The sequence below is a fragment of the Choloepus didactylus genome, chromosome 13 (assembly GCF_015220235.1).
Source record: "Choloepus didactylus isolate mChoDid1 chromosome 13, mChoDid1.pri, whole genome shotgun sequence".
NCBI lineage: Eukaryota > Metazoa > Chordata > Mammalia > Pilosa > Megalonychidae > Choloepus > Choloepus didactylus.
The window spans coordinates 4,732,177-4,755,405 of record NC_051319.1 but is presented as its reverse complement, the minus strand read 5'-3'; the positions used below and the strand labels follow the sequence as shown (position 1 = coordinate 4,755,405).

The 23,229-nt window shown below is 36.4% G+C and overlaps 1 protein-coding gene across 1 annotated transcript in view; it reads right to left on the bottom strand.

Annotated features, from left to right (window-relative positions):
* Positions 1–23,229, bottom strand: part of PIK3R1 (phosphoinositide-3-kinase regulatory subunit 1) — a 175,742-nt gene that overhangs the window by 123,116 nt on the left and 29,397 nt on the right. Inside the window, exon 2 of the mRNA XM_037802024.1 lies at positions 17,255–17,357. The gene's annotated coding sequence lies outside the window, so the exon portion shown is untranslated. The remainder of the gene's footprint in view (positions 1–17,254; positions 17,358–23,229) is intronic.

Below are 23,229 nucleotides of genomic sequence, written 5' to 3'. Positions count from 1 at the left end.
ATGAATTTCCTACTTGTAATGTTCCAAGGAACATCAGCATTCTCTTATTCTATTCTCTCTCTCACTTACTGACATACACACAAACACATGCTAATAATAACATGGAGAAACAAGCTGCCAGGAGTAAGAATCAGCAAAACAACCAACTACAGAAACAAACCCACAAAGATGGGAGATACTGGGATTATGAGATAAAAATGTAATTAAAGAAAAATAAAGGGACATGAAAAGGACTGACAATATAAAGAAGACGTCAAGAGCTATTGAGGATGGGATGAGATGATCCAGTGTAACAAGATTGCTAGAAAAAGTAACGGAAAGAACGGTGGAGAGGCAATACTTAAAAAGATGTTGATTGAAAAATTAACAAATTTCGTTATATGGGAATTATAGAATTAAATTGGTATTTCTATAGAAAGACACCAATTCAGGCAACACAACAAATCCCAGGCAAGTTAAACAGAAATCTAGACTTAGACACATCACAAAGAACCTACAGAAGTAAAATAAGAAAGGAAAAAATATTAATAACAGATTGAGAGAAAAGACAGGTTTACTGCAAAAGAACAATTAATTTGACAGTTGCCTTCTCAACAACAACGTGGAAGTGAGAAGACAGTGGAATACTATTTTTAAATTGCTGCAGATAAAATAACTGTCACTACAGAATTGTTTACCCAGTGAAACTATCATTCAAAAAGAAAGATGAAATAAAGATCTTTTCAGACAAAATCAGAGAGAATGTACTACCACCAAATCTTAACTAAAGGAACTCTTACTGACAGGTTTCAGAAGAAAGAAAAGGATCCCAGAAATGAGGAATGAATTGCAGGGATAAACAATAAGCAACAAAAATAGTAATGTGTTGCTTTCTAAACATAAACAATGGACTAAACCAAAAATGTCTGATTTATGGGGTTAAAAATAAATAAAAATAACTGAAATTCTGAATTTAAAAATATGTTAGGAGGAGTGTCATTCAACATTAAAATATCTGAAGCTTCTTATACTGTTCAGAATAGAAATGTTAATGAAATTTAGACTTTTTAAAGTAAAATACGTGTATTAAAATTTCTAGATAAACACAAACTGCAAAACAAGCAGAGGAATAAATGGAGTGAGGAACAAAATAAATCCCAAACACCTAAAGAAGTAAAAAAAAAAAAAAAAGAAAAAAGAAAAACAAAATGGAAAAAATCTGAACCTAAAGAATGTGAAAATAGGATGATGGAAACGAATTAAAATAGACCAGTAATCAATGTAGGCAGGCTAAATTCCTCTATTACATGACTGTCAGAATGGATTTTTTAAATTTTCTCAAAAGGCAAATTCTACCAAAATATAGCTACAGAGAAAAGTCAAAGGATAGAAAAATAGACTTAAGGCAGAAAGAAGTTAGCAAGGGAGTTTTAATATCAGACAAAATAGACTTTAAGGCTAAAAGTGTTTCCAGAAATAAAATGAATCACTGTATTTATATAAGGATTACAATTCACCTAGAAGATACAGCAACTCTAATTCATATATTCCAATGACATAGCTTCAAAATACATAAAATGAATATGGACAGAATTACAAATAGAAATGGACAAAATCCATCATTACACTAGATTTGGATTCTCAAAACTGACTGTGTATCTGAACGACCTGGAGGGCTTGTTTAAAAACACAGATTGGTGAGCCCAGCCCCCAGAGTTTCTGGTTCAGTAGGTCCAGGAGGTGGCCTGAGAATATGCATTTCTAACAAGTTCCCAAGTGATGCTGATGCTGCTGGCTAAGGTCCAGTCTTTAAGAACCAATGCCCAAGAAAAGTCTTGCACATGTGCACCAAGAAACATATATAAGAAAGTTTATAGCAGTATTAGTTATTATAGAGAAGTACTGACAACAACCCATTTGTCCATTGCCAACAGAAACTATAAATAATTATGGTATATTCATTCAATTGAACACTATACAGTGATGACAAAGAATGAACTATAGCTTCATGCATCAACAAAGCTAATTCTCAAAAACTGTGAGCAAAAGCAGAAAATCTGAGAAAATATATAGAATAGAATTTCATTTATATATAAATTCAATAGGTAAAAGAAATAAAGATATTGTTTAGGGATATATTTATGATAAAATTATAAAGAAAAGCAAGAAAATGAATAACCTAATAATTGAGATTGCAGTGTCCTCTGTGGGGTAAGGTGATGCAATCATGGAGAGTAATGTTCTGTTTCTTAAGCTGAGAGGTGAGTTACTAGATGTTTATTTTATTCTAAGCTGTACTGATACATGTTATGTAATTTTGCATCTGTTTACTCTTGAGTTTTACAACCTAGAGGAACTACTTTCAACTTTTTAGGTTCTTTCTTCTGGTTTTAACTTCTGTTATTTTAAATAACATAACAGACCTATACTGCTACTTCTTGAGTTAGTTATGATTTTCTCCAGTAGAAGGTTAGGATTTAGCTTTTTTATAACTGCCACCCCTAGAGTCTACTACACATAACACTTTTTCCCTTTATCCTCCCAACCTAAATCTTTCAAAATTTTTTGCTAAATCGATGTAGTGTTTACATTACTATGACCATACAAATATTGTTCTCAGCTGGGCCATGAGGCACACTGTGAACATATTTCTTTTCTTGTATAAATTTTAGATTTTTTAGGAGTTAGTTGCCTCTTTTGTATTGCACAGTTTTCTATTTACCTATCAACAATTTATCCCAAACTCTCCATTCACCTCTCAATGTGGTCAAATTCAAATGCTTATTTCTATGTTCCATTTTTGCCCCTTGGAGGCACCCCTCTTTGAATACTTATTTTCTTGTTCTAATCTGACTTGCTAAAGAGTTGTTATCCCAGGATTTCATTTAACACCATCCTAGAAATTCTCATCACCTCTTTCTTCCATTGGATATCATCTTCCTTTTTCTGCTGTGTGCATAGGGTAGGGCTTATCAAATAGTAGATAGGCCTTTCTGTACCGGGCCCCATCTGTTTCTTTGGAGGCCACAAATGCCAGTTATCTTTATCTCTTGTCTCTTGGGCTTATCAGTTTTCTCAGAAACATCCGATTGCCCGAAGATGAGAGGTATGCATAAGCCTGGAAGACAGGGATTTGGAATGCAAGTTATGGAAAAAGCTTGGGATAGGAGGCAGCTTTCCTTTTGAGTATGCAGACTTTTCCTTAATCACCTATTTTCAATAAAGGGCTTTACTTTCACCTTTAAATGTTTCAGCGGTAGAAAAAAAAAACAAAAAACAAAAAAACAAAAAAAAAACCAACCTTCTCTACTCTAGATGGTTGAAGTTTGGAAGTCATATCATCAGACTATAAACCACCAAAATTATAAAAAGGGGGAATCAATTAAATTTTATAGTAAACAAATATTTATTGCATGGCTAATTTGAACAAGGCATTGTTCTGGAAACTGAGTGAATACATATTTCTTTACCCAATTCCTTGGAACTGGAATCTACTTTGAGAAGAAATGGGTCAAATTTAGTACAAATCCCAGAAAGTCGTACTGAGATATACGGTCTTGAAACTCAGTTCTCCAAGAGGACCTAGGCTAAATATGGAAAAAATTTAAAAGAAGATATAGGTAAGTTCACAAATGTCAACTCCATCAAGAGACATTAAAATGTTTTACAAACATTTCTCACCTGTAAGACTGATGCCAAGGAGAGCAATCATAAATTTCCAGTTTTGGTGGTAGCAGGCAGTATGTTCCTGGAATGCCACCAGCAGTTCCTGGGGCATACTAAACCATAGTTTGATGAAGTGTCCCTGCTACTGTTAAATACATTCTGTGTAATTCAAGTTATGTCTGGAGTAGGTTGGTCTTCACAGACCAACAGTAAGTAGAATGTGGGCCTCTGAAGGCCTCCAAGGTCAAAACAACTTTTATAATAATACTAAGACATTATGTGCCTTTTCCATTTTATTGCTATTTGCACCAATGGGGTAAAAACCCTCGTGAGTAAAACTGCTAGTGCTTTAGCGTGAACAAGACATGGCACTGAACAATGCCAGTAGACATTGTGTTCTTTGATACTAGGTAATTGTTGGGGGTGGGGGGGGGAGGGGGGAGCCAGTTCCAGTTAAGAATGTCTGCAATGAAACATTAAAAGATACTAATTTTATTAAACCTCAATAATTAAGCACACTTTAAAAATATTCTATGTGACAAAATGAGAAGTACATATAAAATACTTTTGCTGCATACTGAGGTATGATGGTTGTCTTGAGGAAAAGTGCATGTGCATTTATATGAGCTGCAAGCTGAATAGCCTTGTTTTTCACAGAACACAATTTTTTACTTGAAAGAACAATTGACAGACAAATTATGGTTATTCATACTTGAGTATATGTTAGACATTTTCTCAAAAATTAATGAAGTGAGTCTGTCACTTCAAGGGAAACAACTGACAGTATTCAGTGCCAATGATAAAATTCAAGATTTTAAGTGAAAATTAGAACCTTGGAAAACTCATATCCACCTCTGTGAGCTTGACAACATTCTAATCAAGACTTTGCTGATGAGGTTGGTGGCAATGGTAACAAAAGTGATTTTTTTATATTGTCTAGTTAAATAGGTTAACATTTAGAACCACATAACTCTGTGAACCAATATTTTCCAAATGACCAGTGCATGGATAAAACATACATTCAAAGTTCAGGATAGACAAATGGAGTATAATATAACCAAGCCTTTACCAAACCACCACTTGTTTGGGGTAGTATCAAAGAAAAATATCCATGATTATTTGAAAAGGCTATTAAAGTATTTCTCCCTTTTCTGACTATCTATCTGAGTGGGCTTTCTATATATACTTAAACCAAAACAACGTCTATCAAGAGGGTGAAAAAAGTAGACGAAAGAATCTAAGACAGACATTAAAGAAATTTGTAATAATGTAACAATGCCATTCTTTCACTAATTTTTAAAAACTGTAGTTAATTTTCATATAACATGCTATTTGTGTAAACATGTAATGTCTTTATTATTGGTTTGAAATGAATAAATATTTAATTTTTTTCTTAGTTTTAATTTCTAATACTGTACATATTGAAAGATTATGGCTAATATATACAAAACCTTTTGGAGGTTCTCAATACGTTTTAAGAGTGCCAAGGATCCTGACACTCAAAAATATGAGAATTGCTTCATAGTCATTAAACAAATCTTAACTGGTCTTTCTGTCCATAGCTCGGACTTAAATTGAGTCTTGGATTTGGGTAGATTGAGGAGACAAATTTGGAAGTAATGACAAAGATTTTCAATATAAAAACATGGTAACTGGGGGTGATTTTTACCCCTTTGTTCCCCAGGGACACTTGGTAATGTCTGTAGACATCTTTGGTTGTCACACTGGGTAGGGGTGGGGAAGAGCTGCTTCTGCCTTCTAGTGGGTAGAGGCCAGGAAAGCTGCTAAATAGCCTGCAATGCCAGGTCAGCCCCCCCAAAACAAAGAATTATCCAGCCCCAAATGTCAATGTTGTCAAGGTTGTGAAACCTTAGAACACAGCATAGAAGACAGACACAAAAGCTGCCTGTCAAAACAAAACAGTGATGCCAGAGCACCTATGTGTATGCAACTCAAATGCCACATAATTTGATCAGGATACATATAGATCAGCATAGAAAAATGGGGTTGAAGCCATGAAAGCTGTTTTCTGGTTTACCAGTGAGATCCAGTCTGTCATTTTCTAATGGCAAAAACTAGTGCTATTTCTGAGCTCTGATATATCATTAAACCTCTAATAATTTTTTAGAAGTTCATGCTATCTCATGTTCCACATGTAACTCAAGTCTGGTAATATATATCTTTGTCTGTATTTTTGAATACATAGTAAATGTGAGTCTAGCCAGCCTGTATGTAAATTAAAAAGACACAGTAATTAGCACCCTGTGCTCTGAGTTCATGACAGAATCACGAAGTTCGCCACTCATTCATAAAATAAAAGGCTTAAAGAATTAGCAAGACACCATGTTTTAAAAAAATAGAATAATGCTAGAGAAGGGAGCTAGTTAATATTTGTTGACTCAATTAATGAACACTATTTTGGTAGAAAGAATTATAAAGTCCCAGAATCTCACAGTGGGAAGGATCATCCTATCAGTCAACTAGTCATACCTACCAGTCTCTACCAAAGGCACTTCTCCAGACATCTTGCAAATTGTCTGAGAAAGTCACTCACTCCTACCAGAACAGGCAGGCTCATTGCTACAAGGTTCTTGCTTACATAATGATTAGACAGACTTTTCTGCTAGGTTGTTTAAATTATTTTACTTTTACCAACAATCAGTCTAGAATTCTGTCTTATCTATATACATCCCGGGATATGCTTTGGCAAATGACTTACTGATCACTAATGACTTGCTGGACCACGATTGAGTCAGCAAGGTGCTGTGAGTCCTGCTAAGAAAGGTAGCATCACCTAATGTCATTTAAACTCAGTTTTAAAAATGTCTGCAAGGGGAATTAGACCCACAGGGGTGGAGGCCCAATTTACACAAAAAGGATAAGTAACTTTTCAACCTTCACAAAGTTAGTAGCAGAGATGGCATTGGAATCCAGTTCATTATTTGCACTATCTTTAGTGGTTTCTAAGTCCTATTCCAAGTATCTGCTCTGAGTACACTGTTGGAATACCCATCATTTAATCCATTGTATACTGTCACTTGTGAGGGGAGCTCTTAATATGGTGTTTAACACATATTCACAGATTGGTTTACTCCTGTGCCATTGTGTGTCCTTCGTTCACAGCAATTGAAATTCTATTTATAATAAATTCACCCAGTATTCACGTGGGCGATGCATACATTTCAAAATGTTCAGTTGCAATTTGGATCTAATTAGTTGACACTTTGGGTACTGCCAAAAGTTTTTTTTTTTTTATTCAGGAGTGGATTGGCTGTTTCAATAACAAATCCTCAAAAACATCTGTAGAATAAAGCCAATTGACAAAAATATTTATGTTACAGTTTTCAGCTGTGACATGAGGGGACATTCCATCTTATGTGCTTTGCAGTTATTTCATGAGCATTAGCTACAAGGATGCTCTCTTCAAGATGGTATTTCCTCATTATCGTCATGTCTTGTCCTTCTTTCCTTTGTTGGTTCCAATTCACAGGGTGTTTAGAAGGAAAATTCAATAGCCTGGCTGGACACATTGCTTGGAATCTCAACATCTCATTGTCTGTAGTTAAAAATGAAAAGCAAGGATGACAGCCACATTGAAAATCACTTTCGATGCTGAAGAATGCTGACAACAGAGCAGGTGCTTAACTAATTATGATGAAGATGTTGAATAAGATGATGATGAAAATAACAGCTAATGATTATTGAGTGCATCAGTCTCTGTCCCAGGCATGCTCTCAACTGGCCCCTCTCAACAACCCTGTAAAGTAAGCATTGTTATCCCCATTTTGAAAATGAGAAAACTGAGGTGTAGGGAAGTTCAATTACTCTCCCTGGGTCTCAGAGCTAATAAATTGGGAGGCTAGTTTTTGAAGCCAGTTCTGACTGGCAATGTCCATGTTCTTCATTACTATGTTACATGGACTTGATTGTGTTTCCGAGACACTACCTGGGGAATTGAGTAGACACTCATTTCAATGCTGCCATCGAAGTCACCACTTAGATAAGAGGCAAACTAGCTTTTCCAGGGGAAGAACAATGACATGGAGTGAAAATCTGGCTGTCTCTAGTCACAGAGGAAGTGGGTATCTGAGGGAATGTGCCTTTCTAGGACAGTGTCCACTAGCCAAGGAAATTAAAGCCCCAAGGCAATTATCTCTGCAAGTTAGGTAGCCCTTTCACATTAAAAAAAAATCCATATTAGAGTTGGGCTGATTTTGTCCAAATAATTGTTTTAATTATTCATTTTTATTTCCTAAAAAAAAGGATGTAGACCTATTTCTACAAGTCTGATAACCTGATTCCCTGATCCCACCCCAAAGGGATCTGGAGCAAGAAGGCCAGACTCTACGGCTTGAGTATTGTGTAAGAGCTCTAGAGCCAGACTGGCTGGGTTCAATTACCAGCATCAACACTCACTAGCTCTACGATCTTGGGTCAGTCATTTAATTTCTTCATGCTTCAGTTTCATTTTCTTAAATCAGAGATAATATTTATAATTATTCACATATCATTGGGGTGAATTAAATTAATTTATACACGTAAAGCCTTGGAATTGTGCTTGGCATATAGTGAGTGCTCATTAGTATTAGCTATCATCATCATCATCGTCATCATAATCATCATCATCACTGTTGTCATCATCAATGTCCTCATCATTTCCCAGCCCCCTGCAGGCATCTAAGTGTTCAACCCCTGCTATAATTTCTGTTTATAAACTATGTAAGAACTAATGAGTCCAAAAGATCTTCAACTATTTTCTCAAAAATTCCTTAGGGGAATTTTAATAGATTGTTAGGACCTTTATTAATTATTATTTATGTTTATACTCAGCCAGTAGTTTCTGGGTAATGTGATAAACATGGAAGTTTAAAAAAATCTAATTTGTATGGAATTACTTTATGAAATGCAATCAATAAGTGTTCCGGTTGCTAATGCTGCTGGGATGCAAAATACCAGAAATGGATTGGCTTTTATAAAGGGAGTTTATTTTGGTTACAAAGTTATCGTCTTAAGGCCATAAGTATCCAAGGTAATGCATCAACAATAGGGTACCTTCACTGGAGGATAGCCAATGGGTCCCGGAAAACCTCTGTTAGCTGAGAATGCATGTGGCTGCATCTGCTCAAGTTCTGGTTTTCAAAATGGCTTTCTCCCAGGATGTTCCTCTCTAGGCCACAGCTCCTCTTCAAAATGTCACTCTCAGTTGCTCTTGGAGCATTTGTCCTCTTTTAGCTTCTCTGGAGCAAGAGTCTGCTTTCAATGGCCGTCTTCAAACTGTCTCTCATCTGCAGCTCCTCTCTCAGCTCCTGTACATTCTTCAAAGTGTCCCTCTTGGTTGTAGCAAGCTTGCTCCTTCTGTCTGAGCTTATATAGTGCTCTAGTAAACTAATCAAAGCCCACGTTGAATGGGTGGGGCCACGCCTCCATGAAAATGATCTAATCAGAGTTATCACCTACAGTTGTGTGGGTTGCATCTCCATGGAAAAACTCAATCAAAGAATTACAATCTAATCAACACTAATATGTCTGCCCACACAAGATTGCATCAAAGATAATGGCATTTTGAGGAACATAATACATCCAAACCAGCCCAGTAAGGAAGCTTTTTGTTTTGTTTTTGTCTTACTTCTGACTCCAGACAGTGTGTGTGTGTGTGTGTGTGTATAAAGCATTTAGCACAGTGCCTGGCACATGATAGGCATGCAATAAATGTTTCTATCACTATTATTAGTGTGACAACTTCATATTTGTTATGTGGTCTTTGTTAGTATCATATCATGTACCTTTCTCTTGTGGATTATAAGTATTTTTAGAACTTCTGAACACTGACAGTGTAGACTTTTGAAAGTTAGAGCAATCATAATGTCTCATTCTCTGAACTTTCTGGCTAAAAATATCTGCCTTGCCCACCTCTCTAGAGCTAGAATTAGAAGAATTTAACCTGGGTGTGAAAGAATAAATCAATTAGAGCACATACACCCTTGACAATAGCTTTCTGTTGGGAGCTGCTTTTACCAAGGCTTCCAATTTCACATTAGGCAATAGAACCTGTCTCAAATTTCATTGTGGACAGTGTTCTAATAACATCAGCTCAAAGTAAGTAAGGAGGTAGAGAAGGATTCAAGTTTCAGCCCTTTTCTTGATGGGGCAACTCTAGGAATAGGGCGACTGGGATAAACAACCTGCTATGCAAACACTTCCTCTGTCTGAGCAAATGTAGTTAGTCTTTATGTCTTATTGGAAACTTCTGTTTTAATAGTCAGTTTTTTCACTGTCTCAACATACACACATTAATTTTTATGTTATTTTAAAATAATATTGTTACTAAATAATGCATATTAATTTCAGGGAAAAAGGAAATAAGGAAAAAATAATATTAAAATCACCTATGTAATCCCACCACAAAAAATAAATTATTGTTAATATTATGGTACAGAGCTTTGTAGATTTTTTTTCTGTGTATATGTGTGTATGATTTTATTGTTGTTAGTTATATTTTGCGACAGTTAGAAGGTTTAAATTTTTATGTGGTTAATTTCCCAACTTTTTTTCATAGCTTCTCTTGATGTCCTTTGATGTATCATACTTGATGTCCTTCCCTATGCCAACATACAACACTCTTCAGTTTTATTTTTGCCTATTACTATTGTGGATTCTTTTCTTTCATTTAAATTTGTACGCTATTGAAATTTGTTTGGTTTAGGAGTGAGGGTTAAAATTTTATGTTTCTCCAAATGGTCTGTTGATTTGAGGTGCACCTTTATCATACAGTAAATTCATATGTAGCCTGAGGTTTGTGTTTGTACTTTCCTTTCTGTTTTATTGACTCATCTGTCTGTCCCTGCATGGAACCACATTTATTAATTATTAACGTAGAGGGTATTATTAGCAAAATTTGGCAATTTTATTTATGTAAGACCTGCACTGTCTTAGGTTTATTCATAGGTGTTCTACCTTTTCCCTTTTTAGAAACACTGATTTAATTATTTTCATAGTAATATATGCACAGTATATAAATTCAAATGACACAAATTGCACAAAAATGTAAACGGTGAAAAGAAAATCTCTTTCCCTTCCCTTTCTCGCCAGGGACTTCTATATCCTGGAGAAAACTGCTGTTTCTTGTACATCCTTCCAGTGCTAGCCTATGCACATATAAGCATAGATATAGGAGGTTAAATTGGCATGCTCAGCCAAGACCTTAAGACGACAGATATCAGATTGTCAGCTACCAGCATGAGTGCCATACCCAACACTTCTCACCCACATCAAGGATATAAAATGGTGGGCTGTTGATGAAAAGGAGAGTGTGGTCTGTGACTGTGAAGACACGTTCTTTGGAGAGTGCTGTGCTCAAAGTCCCATTTCCTAGCCACCTCAGGCCTACAGAGAAGAACCTTCCATGGGACTACTTTGAGAACTTGACATGTGGCCCTGCCGAGTGACTGACACTGAGGACAGTATCTCACTCTTAACTGGGAACCAAAGGTGAGAGATGGGCTGGCTCCTGATGGCCAAGCCATAGGAGTATGGGCCTGTATGTGCATCTTTGTCAGGGCAAAGATGTGTGACTGCTTCCCACACAGGAGAGAAAAAGAGAGTGAAGTTGTGCCAGGTCATGTGCAATGGTCCATCTGGATGGGCAAGAGATCTCAGCAGTTAGAAGCTGGAGGTGGACTATGAGTTTCCTAGGAAGAAGAGTAGACAATGCCTCTAAGGAGAATATGTCGTGTGCACGTGAGGTATCTCCACTGGTGGGAGGCATGCCTCCAAAAGGCTGTTATGCTGTCCCCTTAGTAGGGTGATGGATAGTCCTGGGTTGTCTGGGATTGAAGGAATTCTGGGGACAACAGACTTTCAGTTTTAAAACCAAGAATGTCTGGGGCAACCTGGGACCAGTCAGTCATCCAACCTTCAGTAAAAATTTCGGCTGTAAATATCTGTCAGGACTGCTACTCTATGACATTAGAGACAAATTCCTACTTTTGTACACTCCTTACCTCTCTTTTTCTGACCCTGGAATGGTAAAAAACAACAGTTTAGCAAGTAGCAGAAACACTGAGCTAGAACAGTGTTGAACTAGGGGGTGTAGTAGAAACTTTGAGTTCATACCTTTTACTATTACACAGGACTGGACATTTTAATTTCCAAACTGAAACTGAATTGGTGGTTTGTATAACTCACAGCGATCATAAAAGTCATGGAGCTCTTTGAATTTTCATTTAGGAGTAGGAAATGTTTCCCATCGAATATGTTTTAATGGGTCAGTAGGGCATAAAGTTGCCTTGTGATTTCACTCCATGAATCATGCTTGTTCAATATCTCGGTTTTATATTTGTGAGTTAAAAAACCCCACAAAAGCATACCATGTATACATTCTACTGCTCTTTACTTTTTTTCACTTACCAATATACTTTGGAGCTTATTTCATATCTGAGAGAGCTGCCTTATTCTTTTTAATGGTTACATGGTATTCTGTAGTTGGATGGTCCATGTTTTATTAACCTGTTCTCTATAGATATCTAGGTTGTTCCCAATATTTTCCTATTATAATCAACTGTTAATATCAGTTTCACACACATTTGAATGTAACCTAGAAGTGGAATTGCTTAAAAGATGTTCATTTAAATTTTTGCTGGTTATTGGTAAATATCATTTCCAAGAGCTTATACTGTTTATATTCCAGCCAAAAATATATGAGTGCCTATTTCCCCATGCTCTCACCAACATATTTGTTATTAAAACAGTCTCATAAGCAAAGAATAGCATACGATAGCTTAAATTTGCATTTCTCTTATTATGGGTAAGACTCTTTATGTGTTTAAGCTAGAATTTTCTTTTTTAGAACTATCTTTGCTTATTTTTCTAATGGATTGTTGGATTTTTAAAAAGGGATTTTTTGGGGGAACAATTTAAGTATTAGAAAATTAGCCCTTTGTTATGTATTTTGCAAATATTTTTACCGAGTTAATAATTTTCTATTGATATTGTTTATGGTATTTTTTTAATATGGAAAATTTGACTTTTATGTAGTCTAATTTTTAAAAAATGCCTTCTAGATTTTGAATCATACTTAGGAAAACTTTTCACCCTCTGAGATTATAGAAACACTCTTCCATCTTTTATTTCAGTATTTTTATGATTTTTTTACATTTACATCTTTGACCCCTCATATATTTTAAAAGTCATGAGTAAGGCAATGACTGAATTTTTTTTTTCCAAATGGCCACCCAGTTATCCCAACACCATTCAGATAATCTCCACTTATCCCACTGATTGGCATTGCCATTTTTATCATAGAACTACCCCCTACAAAACATCACTTCAGATTAGGTTTCACAGTTGAATTTTACAAAACCATTTTGGAACAGATAACTTCAATTCTAATTCAATCCATCTGTATAGGGAAAAAATGTTTTATAAAAAGAAACTGATGTTTGTAGGGAGTAGCTCTTTAAGATGTCTCCCTCCTTTTTTTGGGAAGTTGATTTATGTGATTTTTTTCTCTTTTCTGTAGTTAGTTCTGGAAAAATCATACATTTCATCCAGATTTTTAATTACTTATCTAGAATTGAGTTATTGTTTGTATTTCCTTTGTATTTGTGATTATCTACCCATTCCCTCTTCCTGTTGAATGTATTTTCTTTACTTTCTTTTGTTCTTGATAAGATTAGCTAATGGTCTCTTTTATTGAGTGAGACTCTTCATTTCTCTTACGAAGAAACTGCTCTTAGAGTTGTTTATTGGTTTTATCATGTTTTTGGTTTTATAGTTGCTTAATGCTTGCTTTTATCTTTATTCTTTCTTAGGTATCTTTGTAGTTCATTTTCTACATTTTTGAGTTCAACTTGAATTAATTACTTCTCATTTATTGATATAAATATGAAATTTCATTCAGCATTATTTGAACTACATTCCATAGATTCTGCTATATAATGCTTTTATTAATATTTCTTAGCCATTTTTTAGTTTCTCATTTGATTTCTTCTTTGTTCCAAGAATTGTTTAATAAAGTATTTTTTAGTTTCTGGGAGTAGGGTATTCTGTTTTGTTTTGCACCATAGTTATTTTTAATATTAAAATCTAGTTTATTTATTTGTGATCAGGTAATCAAAAACAGAAGTTTAGCTGGAGAAATGCTTTTATGCTTCTCTGAAGGTCATATCCTTAACCAAGGGTTCAAAGGACCTATACATGGAAAACTACAAAATACTGCTAAAAGAAATCAAAGAAGACCTAAATAAATGCAAGGACATTCTGTGTTCATGGACTGGAGGACTGAATATTAACATATTGACATATTAACAATAGGCCAGTTCTACCCAAAGCAATCCACATATTCAATGCAATCCCAATCAAAATTGCAACAGCTTTCTTTGCAGAAATGGAAAAGCCAATCATCAAATTTATTTGGAAGGATAAGGGGGCCCCAAATAGCCAAAGTCATCTTGAAAAAAGAAAACAAGTCTTGAGGACCCACTCTTCCTGATTTTAAAGCTTATCATAAAGCTACAGTAATTAAAACAGCATGGTAGTGGCATAAGGCCAGACATCAGACCTTTGGAATTCAGAAATCAACTCTCACATCTAAAGCCAATTGATTTTTGACAAGAGTGTGAAGTCCACTCAATGGGAAAAGAAGAGTTCCTTCAACAAACGGTGCTGGAAAAACTGGATACCCATATGCAAAGAATGAATGTGGACTCCTACCTCTCATTGTATACAAAAATGAAGTAAAAATGGATCAAAGACCTAAATATAACAACCAGAACTATAAAACTGCTAGAAAAAAACATAGGGAAGCATCTTTAGTACTTTGTGTTAGGCATGATTTCTTAGACTTTACTCCCAAAGCATGAGCAACAGAAGAAAAAATAGAAAAATGGGACTTTATCAAAATGTTGTGCATCAAAGGACTTCATCATGAAAGTAATAAGACAACCTACACAATGGGAGAAAATATTCAGAAACCACATATGCAATAAGGGTTTAAAATCCAGAATGCATAAAGAAATCCCACAACTCAACCTCCAAAAGACAAACAACCCAATTAAAAAATGTGCCAAAGACTTGAATAGATATTTCTCCAAAGAAGATATACAAATGGCTAAAAAGCACATGAAAGCTGCTCAATGTCATTAGCCATTAAGTAAATATAAATAAAAATAATGAGATACCATTTTATACTTACTAGGATGGCTACTATTAAGAAAAAAGGAAAATAATGAGTTGGAGAGGATATGGAGAAATAGGAATATTCATTCATTGTTTATGGGAATGTAAAATGGTGCAGCTGCTGTGAAAAACAGTTCGATGGTTCCTCAGAGAGTTAAGTATGGGATTACTATATGATCCAGTAATCCCACTTCTAGGTATATACCCAAAGGAACTGAAAGCAGGGACTCAGATATGTGTACAATCATGCACACTCATAGCAACATTACTCAAAAAGGCCAAAAGATGGAAGCAACCCAAGTGTCCATCAACAAATGACTGAATAAACAAAATGTGGTATATACATACAATGAAATATTATTCAGCCATAAAAATGAATGACATTGTGCTACATGTAATAACACAGATAAACCTTGAAGACATCATATTGAGTGAATAAACCAGAAGTAAAGGATAGATATTGTATGATCCCATGAAATAATTAGAATAAGCAAATTCATAGAGTCATAAATTAGAATATGGATTACTAGGGGCTAGAGTTGAGGTAGGGAATGGGGAGTTAATGTTTAAATTGATACAGAGTTTCTGTTTGGAATGACGGAAAAGTTTTGGTAATGGATAGTGGTGATGGTAGCACAACATTGTGAATACAATTAACACCACTGAATTATGTATTTGAGTGTGGTTAAAAGGGAAAATTTTAGGTTGTATATTGTTAGTAGAATTAAAAAAAAGTTTAAAACCAAAGGACTATACAACATTAACAGTGAACCCTAATGTAAATGATGGACTATAATTAATAGTATAATCATAACAATATAGTTTCATCAAATGCAGTGTGTTAATAATAGGGAAAACTGAACATGTGAGGGAGTATATGGAAACTATTTTCTGTACTATTTTTCTGTTAACGTACAACTTCTCTAATAAAAAATAATAAATTCTACTGCCCACACACAAACAAAAAAACACAAAATCCAGTTTATTTACCTGTGGTCAGGTAATTTAAAAAAAGTTTTGTTGTAGACACTCCTTGATACTTCTCTGAAGGTTCGATATCACTGGAGAGAAAGAGAGGATGTACTTGGGGGGTGTGAAGGGTAAGGTGGGAGAAAGGACACTGTATGAATTCCTTGTCCAGAATACTTTCTTGAATCTTCTCCCCACCCCTGGTGGAAAACATGAAGAGGGTAGAGGAGGTAGAAAGGGGATGAGATGCCAATAGTGATTTTTAGTGCAGCAAAACTAGACTTGGGGTCAACCAGGTAAAACTTGTAGTGGCAGGTAGTGTGTCACCCAAGTGGCAGGGTTAGGGTATGGGAGCAGAGGGCTAGAGCTGAATTGCTCCAATAGCAGGGTCTTCTAGAGATGATGTACAGAAAGAGAAAGAAGACAGGAGAAACAGCTAGAGGGGGAAAGAAACCCTTCAGGGAAGAACCTACACGTCTAATGAAGATTATGGCAGGAGTTTTACTCTTTGGTGGATTCCCTGGTTCCCTTGAATGTCTACAGAAAAGATTTATTTTTTACCATTTTGTTGCAAGGTTGGATCTTTTGGAGGGACACACTGAATGACTGAGTATGATTTCAAATGGGGTAAGTGGTGAAAGCAGAAATGGTCAGTGGAAGGCTACTATACCTGGGTTACAGTTTTAAGATTGTGGTATAAAAAATGTGGACCTCTAATGCAAAGCATGAGGAAAGGGCACTGAGTAACTTTCTGTGAGATCCAGGGGAGATCACTGACACCACTAAGTCTCAATTCTTCAGAAAAAAAATTGGTATAATAACATCTCACCCTCTATATCTTCCTGGAGTATTGTAAGAGTTAAGAGCTTCTGATGGAGTCAAAGCACCAGGGTTTGTTTCTGACTGCCATTTAATGTGACCTTTGGCAAGTTAACCTAATCTCTTTAAGAACTGGTTTCCTCCAATGTAAAATTAGAATAATAATGTCACCTGCTTAATAGTTTGGAGAGAATTAAATGAGATAACCAAAATGACGTTATCAGAGTGCCTGACACATGGTAAGCACCCAAACATTGTTATCTTAAGATAACAGACGAATGAAGGGGAAAAAATGAGCAAAACTCTGGACTACAAGGAGATCTTGTCCAGGCTGTGTGCAGCTTAGCTTTCAGTTCTTCATTTAATTCAACTCTGAATTATTCAAAAGGTTTTCTGATAGTACTTGTCACAACGTCCCTGGGTCTCAGCTTCTCCGTGGCACAACGAGGTCTTAAACATACCTTTCCCCACTAACTTTTCTTGGATCATTATGGTTGCTACCTCAACATCTGTGATCCTAGGTTCAATCAAATATATTCTGCTAAATATCCACTCCACAGGCCAGCAACAAACCACTGCTCTTTCACTTTCAGATGTAGTGTAAAATCCACATTTGTTCAGAATAGTCAAACAGAAACACACTCACCTACACTTCACTCTTCTGTATCCAAGTTTCCCTTTGACTTGATACATATGGTGTCATCAATTCAGGACTTTATAAATGGGATGACCTTAAAAGGCCACAGTCACTGAAAAAAAAAAAAAAAAAGGATTATACACTTGCAAACATGTCTGACTGGACTGTATTTAAAATTATTATATGACTTTTCTTGAATCAGGAGGTAATGGTATGGTAGAAAGAAGTTTGATGCCAGACAGACTTGAGCTTGAATCCTGGTAATTTACATTTCCCAGATGTATGACCTTAGCCTGATTATTTACTCTCTCTCTCTCTTTTAAATTCAGTTTTATTGAGATATATTCACATACCATACAATCGTCCAAAGTGTACAATCATTCACAGTACCGTCATATAGTTGTGCATTCATCACCCCAATCAATTTTTGAACACTTTCATCACTCCAAAAGGAATACAAATAAGAATAAAAATTAAAGTAAAAAAGAACACCTAAAGCATTCCATCCCCCCATCCTATGCTATTTTTCATTTAGTTTTTGTCCCCATTTTTCTACTCATTTGTCCATACACCAGATAAAGGAAGTGTGAGCCACAAGGTTTTCACCATCACACAGTCACACCATGTAAGCTACCTAGTTACGCAGTCATCTTCAAGAATCAAGGCTACTGGGTTGCAGCTCGACAGTTTCAAGTATTTCCTTCTAGCTATTCCAGTACACTAAAAACTAAAAAGGGATATCTATATAGCACATAAGAATGCCCTCTCGACTTCATTTGAAATCTCTCAGCCACTGATACTTTACTTTGTTTCATTTGACATCTCCCTTTTGGTCGAGAAGATTTTCTCAATCCCATGATGCTGGATCCCAGCTCATCCTGGCAGTCATGTCCCGTGTTGCCAGGAAGATTTACACTCCTGGAAGTCTTGTCCCATGTAGTGGGGAGAGCAGTGAGTTCACCTGCTGAGTGGGCTTAGAGTGAGAGAGAGAGGGGCCACATCTGAGCAACAAAGAGGTTATCTGGGGGAGACTCTTAGGCACACTTATAAGTAGGCTTAGCCGCTCCTTCCTGTAACAAGCTTCATAAGGGCAATCCCCAAGATCAAGAGCTCAGCCTACTAAACTGGTAGTCTTCAATTTTGTGAGAATAGCACTTATTCTTACTTAAACTTCAATTTCTTCATCTGTATAATGGACCTAGTAATATTCCAGCATATTGTAGGGAAAATTAAATGAAATAAAGGATGTAAATGGGCTTGGTACAGTTCTTTACAGATTCATTCCTTCCCTCTTATATTGGAGGACACAGATTATAAGACATATCCATCACAGAGGCCTGTGATCTTGGAATTCTGAAATTTTGAGATAGTACTACCCCAAATGGTAAAGCCATCCACGATGCTACATATTTTTATTTTTAAATTGGAAACTAAAAAATTACTTCAGTGAATGAGGCCTCCAGAGGTTATTTGCTGCAGTATTATTCAGCATTTTAAAATTTTGTGACCTGCCCTACATTTCTAAATGTCCCGTGTCACCCCACGTGAGGGAGGAGTGGCTATGTGGTTGTTTGGGAAGGAGATGCGTGTGGTGGAGTTTATGGGAAGGGTGGCAAAGCTTTGAGGATCCATGTACATGCTGGCATGGAGGAGATGGAGAGAGAGTATAATTTTAGAAAGGAAAAATGAGAAAGTAAGAATTAGAGAAGGCAAATGTTGGTAAATAGAAACATCGATTTTATTTGCACTGTGCTTGTCGTTTTTCTCTATCCAACTAATCGTAAATGTTCTAACAAACAGTGGAATTTCTTGAACACTGATTAGAGAGTAGCTCTTTTCAGGTTTGATGACATGAAATAGAAAATCAAAACTGAATAATTGAAAAATTCAATATCCAAGTGCTGGTTAACCGAGAGTTGGCTCTGAAGAGAATGAAAACATCTGCTGGCTTCTTTGAAGGAAAAACAATCCCTTTGGGTTTTTACTGCAACAGATCCTGTTCTCAATTTTCTGTTTGGGAGTGAGCCAGGAAAAAAATGACCTCTCCCATTCTAGTAATGAATTTCTATTCCCTTTTGAACTTTAAATATGTTAATATAATCCCCAGATGGCCACAAAAAACATGTATTGTCAAACCCTAGACCTTGATGCTTGGCTCCAAGTCTCACCCCTACCGCCCTGAGAAGACTGGAGAGAGAGGTGCGGGCTTCTCTGGTTCTAAAGAGAAGCTGACCAAGGGGAAAGATGTTCCAGCCCAACCCAGCCCAGGGCTCTGCTGGTCCCTCCAGTGTTTACAAGAATTTTGCCTTTCTGTCACGATGTCCCTTCATTGAGTTGAAGCATTCCCAACCCTCCAACAGTTTCAGAGATTGGCTAAGAACAGACAGTGGAATGGAATTAAAACCACATTACTTTTTATTTCTGGACTTGAAATCACTAGCATTCAGAACACATTATTCTAGAAAATAGTAAATACCTCCCAACTAGGATTTTTAAAAAAAAATTGTATTTCTAAAATAATACAAGTTCCTGTCTTCATGAAAAGTTACATTGTATGTTAGTCTTAAGGCATGAAAAAGGGTTTTGTGAGTGTGAGTCTGTGTTAGTCTGTGTGGTGCCCTGAGGACACTCTGATAGGCTGGTGCTCTCTGTGGCTAGTTGATTTCTTGTAAAGCAGGGAGTCATCTTTTTAATTGGAGATTCGTTGGCATTTATTAAATACAGGGCCCTGTATTGGAGCGGGAGGGTTTGGAAACTACAGGGGATCTTGTCCCTGCCCTTGGGGAACTCACACTTGTTCCAATGGCATCTAGATCTTCCCTCTTAGCCAGCAGGACCCCTCCAATTATGCAAGTGGGCTGAAGCTGCACACACAGGAAGAATTATGTGAAACATTTGAGCATTTATATGAGCTTTTATAAGAAGAGTATATGAACATCTGAAGATTTATTAGAATCATTCACAAGCTATTAGTTCAACAAACTTTTATTGCATGACTTCTATGTATATGCACCATACTCAGCACTGTAATAGGATGTGCAGATGGTAAGTCACACAACTCCTTTCAAGGCACCTATTGGCTGGTAGAGCAGATAAGAAATGTTCACATCCCCACAATAGGAGGTAGAAATTAAGATCCCAGAATTACCTAATCCACATCATTTTGGCCACCTCCTATTTACAATAATGGCTTTCATCTTCTCTCCACCTCATTGGCTTTCTATCTATTTTTACCTGTTTTCTTCCTTGTTCCACAAAGATTGGAAGTGTACAACAAGAAAGCATATAATAAAATAATGATACCATATTACTAGGGAAAAAAAAAGCATTACAATCATCATAGGTGTCTTCAAATCCTGTCAGTCCTTTCTTTCAACAAAACCTCATAATTCTTGCATCTTTAACACTTTACTTTCTCTCCATCTTAGTCACCCACTCCCAAGAACAAATACATCCCAGATCTTCTTGTCTGGAACTCTACTTCCTCCAATATCTTATGCTCTAATTTATCAATCTTTGACTAACTTTTTATTCATCTCATATTTCCTTAATGTTTATTATTGACCTCGTTCCCTTTGTTTCAACATACCAGTTTTTCAATTTCTTTCCATTGATCATCCTCACTCATGGTTTTGCTTCCTTCACACTAGATCCAGAATGCATCAGTTTAATCACTGTCTTTCTGCTGCACCTCCTTCCCCAATCTCCAAACTTGCATCAACCTAATTATTTGCTGTCTTTTATTTTTCATCTGTCTGGGCTGTTGGTCATGACTAGAGAAAAACACTTGACTGTTCATTGCTGTCACTATGCATTCATGCTGTTTTGTAGCCTTTAAAAATTGCCCTGCTTGGATCCCTTTCTCATTCTCCACAGGAGCCAAACTTTCACTACTCTCAAGCTATCCTCACCATCTCTTCCGGCCTCTTATTTCACAGGCAACATTAAGACCATCATGTATGACAACCCTAAAACCCAAGGACCCCAGTAACAAAATATCTGCCTCCTCACCACCCACCCAATTTCTTTACCTTCTTTTTCAATGGAATAGGTAGGTATTCCTCCCCTGAACAAAGCTTATCCATCTGTATCACTGAAGTGGCTATCATAGGATTATAATGTGGAGGAAAATGAGGTTTCCATGTGTCAGCTGGAATTCGTGTTTCCACAACCTCTCTCTGCAAGACCATCACTTGGGTAACTATGTCCTAACATTTATCTGCACAATTGGATCCCCCAGCTAAATCTAGGATCTCCTTTGGGGATTCATTATTATTAAATTTGAGGGCAAGTGATAAGTAAGCCTTTGAGGAAATAGAAAATGTCCTAAATTCTTTAATATTCCATATTCTGTTTTGGATACTGCATTGGTACCTTACACAAGATTTAAACTTTTTTATTTAATGTTTTTGTTTCCTGTTAGTCCTTATCAAACCAGGATTTAAGAGAACAAGGTCCACATTTACCCAGACATAGAACAACAAGGACTAATTTCATTCTGTCAACAATCCATTGATAGGAGAGAAGGAGGCAAGGAGCTCATGAAAGTTAATAAAATGGAGCTTCAGAAGATCCTCAGAAAAAGAAAATTAACCCTAAAACAAGAAGCCCTTCACTCCAAATCAATCAATTTTAACAATATTAATTTATAGTTGTAAATGAGCCTGATTGGGAGTTTCTCAGTGTGATCATTAAACCTTCACTAGAGGGAATAAGTGTTCCCAGTTGAATAGTTCCTAGTCTTCAGGTAAAGCTCCAGCCAGCCAATTGCCAACCCGGGCATTTAGAACTCTGGTGAGGATTATTCCAGCCATCAGGTACATAGAATATATACAGTCCAAAATATTATCAAATGAAACCAAACTTTGAAACCAGGAACAAATGATGGAGAAGGATATACTTACCGTGTTTACCACACTCCTGCCACCAGTTCTGGTGATGGAAGATGACTGTGCCCACTTCCCTTAACTAAGATCCTGCTGCATATATGCTGAGTTAGTTCTTTTTCAGCCAGAAAGTACTGAACCCTTGCAAAAGAGGAGTTTAAGACCTAGAATCCATGTCTTTTGGATGCTTGCTAAATTCCCTCAGGAACCTGAGAATCAGTGCAGCATGATTCAGGCTAAGGAATCAGGCAATCCTAGGCTGAATCAAACTAGGTATGATACTTTACTTCTTTAAGCCTTGGTTTGCTCATCTGTAAACTGGGCATAATAACAATATCTACCTCAAAGAGTTGTTTCAAGGACTAATTAAAAAGCCTTTAGCACAGTATTCCATATAGTAATGCTCAATAAGTGCTACTGTCATTTTTTTTTTTTTTTTTGGTCATACATGTAAGAATCTTTGTCATTGCGAGACACATTCAAGGGAGTCCCCAGTCTGAGAGAGTAAAAGGAAATTGTTGCTGCTGGTTGAATGTACTGACTTGAAATTAGGAGACCCAGTTCATTTCAGCCAAGACACAACATGGACAGCCAGTTCTTTGTGGTAGGAAAGTCTGAGGGCTCTCTAGACCTGGTTACCCACAGAGAAGCTGGAGAGGCCACGGCTGAGGATGGACGACAGCTAGGGAGAGCAGAACTGGACTATGATTGATGGGAAACAGCCCAGGGGAATCTTAAACCCTTAGGAGGGACAGGATTTAGTACTAAGCAAGGTTGTCTTTATTTGAATGAAAAAGCAGATCATGAATCAAAATATGCCCTTCCTTCAATAAAGGACCATCATCTTGAACAACTTCTGCAGCTGTATGTGGTAGCTGTGCCAAGGTACAAATATCTATAAAGATAGGTATACCTATATCTGTAAGGAATACAAAGGCCAAAACACTGAAATGTTTGGAAGTGTGGGGTTATGGCTGTCAAAAATATTTTTGTGCATTCTGTTTTTTTCTGATGAATATATGCTGCACTTGTAACAAGAAAATTAAATAGAATATTAATTAATTTTTAATGCAATTTTATTGAGATATATTCACATAA